The following is a 3,572-nucleotide window of genomic DNA, read 5'->3' on the forward strand; positions in this document are numbered from 1 at the left end:
ATGAGCGAAGCCGGGAACAATCCCGCACAAGGGCGGGAGGGGGAATACTCCCGCCCAAATAAGCCAGTCCGTACGATACGGGAAGATCTTCTGTACTGTACCTGACGAGGTATGGGAAAAAGATCTGACTAAAGATACGACAGCTTATGGACAACAGTATGGCGAGCAGCATGCTCCTACACTGTATGTCACTATTAGCCGCTGCCTACTCACCAACTCTTGTCATACCACGTGCGTAGCCGGCAGTTGGTGGAAAAGGAATAGTATACAGCAGGCCTGGTCGCTATCAGCCGCTACCTACCCACCAACTACCAGCAGGGCACGTGCGTAGGCTACTGTTGGTGGAACAGGAACACTGTTGCAGCCGGCCATACCTCCTTGGAAACCTACCTTCGGCTATAAATACCACAAATGGTATGACCATCTCATCTTATCATATCTTATCATATTATCATCATGATATACCTGATATCTGCTCTAGCAATCTCTTAATATACTTTTATATTTAAAGAGCAATCTAGTCTGATTCTCACGCCGGAGGGTGGTCACAAGGAGGAACCCCCCCTTCTCAGTGACGAGCTCACGGTGTCTGTTTTGCAGGTTATCAGAAGAACCATCTTCCAAGGGTCTAACCCCTCGTGGGAAACATCTCTCTAACCCCCAGGTTACCAGTAATCTGTCCGGGGTCCGGTTAGTGTTTCTTCAGATACTTGATTCAGTCATGAGCAACCAGAGCACATCCACTACAGTCTCATCTTGGTCTAACAGATACAAGAGTTATCATAAATTTATTTACTTAGCACATGTTTGCATGTTATTAGGCTGATTGGCCTAACAGATACACTACTATAGGATGCATCACTTCAGGGCCGTGTGGGATGAGGAGGCAGGAAGGCCGACTGACCTCGCCCCGAAAATTTTTAATTTTTTTTATATATATAAATTAGATTATTCTGCTACAATATTAATATTTATGTTTTGTTTATTGAAATTACAGTTATCATCATATCATTTAGTTTTTTATATGAGTTATTGAATTTTTAATTTAGTTGACCCAATTTTATACTTAAGCTTCACCCAAAATTTTTTAGCAATTCTCAAAGGCAACCGTGCATCACTTGAGTAAAGATTAAAACTGGGATTGGTTGGAGTTCTTTCAAGAAGAAAAGAACTCTCCAAAAATATGCTTATGCTATTTAAAAGCAACGAGCACACGGTATTCTTTAGTAAAAGGCGAAAGAATAGTTCACTTTGTGCTCATTGCATAGCTGTGTGCATTTACTAAGCAGCTAAGCAGCATATATACACCGTTCGTCACTTTTATTCTCATTTAGCCGGTCGATGTGGGATGACAAATCACAAACTCTGCTTCTCTTTCAATTACTAGCATCTTAATTCTCACTTTTACTTAGCTTTTTTTTTAACTTTATTTTCATATTCGAGTAATTTTGTTAGTAAAATCTTTGAGTCCTTATTAACTGACACGATCAAAGGACAATTGATAGGAAAACGGCGAGTGGTTTCTTGGTTCCTAAAAAGAAAAAAAGAAGCTATATCGAAAACTTTACAATATCATTTAGTCGGCCCAACAACCTCTATGTCGGTTATTGATTCGTGTGTGTGACGAACAAAAGGATGTCCATTAAGACACACAGACACAAAAGGTTGAGCTTGAGGGGTTGTTTACTAAATGGGATTGAACATATATTAATTTTCTCAATCATCTTGCTCCGACACCACATGGATTTCCAGTACTGTATGTCCATATCGCCAGCAGGTACGTTAGAGATATGAATATTCCAAGATCTTGAAAATGGAAACCATTTCAGATATGAGGTTATGCAAAAGAAGTAATGGACAGAATACAATACAGTGTAACGTAATCTCATATATTACGATACAATACAATAATAACAAAACATGATACAATACAACATAACATGTACAACATCTTACCACAACAACAATGCTAATTTTTTAGTTAATAAATACAATTATAGTTTTGGTCAGTAAAATATTAGCATCTTTTTCCAATTTATTGAAAGAATAAACATCTAATATGTTATTTATGTATAAGAAGATTAGTCAAAAAAATTAAAGAATATATTATTTGTATAGAAAATAAATAAAGAATATAAATGATGCTTTTAATGCCAGATATTTATAAATATATAATGAATATAAGTAATGAAGTCCATTCAAAAGGAATTAAACTATTATATTAGTTGGGCAAAATTTTAACAAATCAACTAAATCTGGGCTTTCAGATATATAGTGACTTGCACAAAATCAAGATGGCATACAATGAACGACCCAACATAACGGCCCAAACTACTTGAAGGAAAATTGTAACCTCGATAGTAGGTAGAGGTGTCAAAACGGCTTCAGGATCCTAACCGGTTTCTAAATCGAACATATGCATATTTTAAAATTCGGTTTGAAATGGTTAGAAACTAACCGAACTGGATTATTTTCTTTACAACCCAGTCTCATATGATCCGGCTTTGGCTTTCTTTAACTAGAGCTATTATTACAGCATCATTATTATAAATTATTATTGTATTTACTAGCATTTATTTCTGGTTTTAATGAAAGACTACACACTTATGGAGTTTATGTTTTTTCAGTAGCACTCTTTTAGCTTTATGGAGATTAATTTTTGGTTCCATAACTTCTTATAGTATTAGTATCTTTTGATTGTGAGTGAACTTACAATGAAAAAAAAATAGTACAAGAACCTATGGAACCAAACGGTAAGATGCAGAATGTTAAATTTAACTAAAAACATATCTTCTATAGAATTCAACAATCTTTCGAAAATCTTTCACATCTTAATCACAGTTATTGATATATATAATTATACAATGCGTATGTTTTTATTTTTTTACCTTTACTTTCTCTCTTTTTTCTATTAACATTAGATTATAAAAATATATACAAAGTGACTAACGAGTCCTTATATTAGACAAACCCTGCAAGTATCCCTCAAATTTTAAGAACAGGCTAATAGTTATTTAAAAAAAAATGCACCATAAAATCTATCACTTGGTTATATTTAATTTGATTATCATATTACTAAATAGAAAAGGTAACAGCCAAAAAGAACCCCCAAAATTGTGTTGTGTATATATGTTGTATAACGTTTTTTGATGAATATATATATATATATAGGGGATGGATCTCGTGAGAAGTGATATTATAGCGAGAAGTGCGAGAAGAGAACATGGACCATCGATTTGTTTAATCAATGGTCAACAAAAGAAATGGCAAATTCGTACATATAAACGCATGTTTATAACATATTTTTAATTAAAATTGGTGCATATGTCTTTTGTGATGTAGCCCTTATTAAGCTAGTTATTAATGCATTTAGCGGTTTCATTTTTTATGTTTAATTAATGGTCATAGTGTCATATATAATTTTTACTATTTTATTTTTTTCATTAAGCTAGACATTAATGTATGTGAAAATTTTATAATTATAAATTATTAGCATGATCCGCTATTTATTATATGTAATTTAATATAAAAAAGAGTTTATTTTGTACTATGTAAGTGGTATTTAACGGTTT

At 33.6% G+C, this 3,572-nt stretch overlaps 1 non-coding gene across 1 annotated transcript; it reads right to left on the bottom strand.

The window, feature by feature from the left end:
- Positions 1-1,150: 1,150 nt before the first annotated feature.
- On the bottom strand, positions 1,151-1,270 carry LOC143549151 (U5 spliceosomal RNA). The gene has a single exon (XR_013138093.1). It is a non-coding gene; the product is annotated as a U5 spliceosomal RNA (small nuclear RNA).
- Between the last annotated feature and the right edge of the window lie 2,302 nt (positions 1,271-3,572).

The sequence above is a fragment of the Bidens hawaiensis genome, unplaced genomic scaffold (genome assembly GCF_021521415.1).
Source record: "Bidens hawaiensis isolate Kalapana, Puna unplaced genomic scaffold, B.hawaiensis_p1.1 tig00000955_1, whole genome shotgun sequence".
Classification (NCBI taxonomy): domain Eukaryota; kingdom Viridiplantae; phylum Streptophyta; class Magnoliopsida; order Asterales; family Asteraceae; genus Bidens; species Bidens hawaiensis.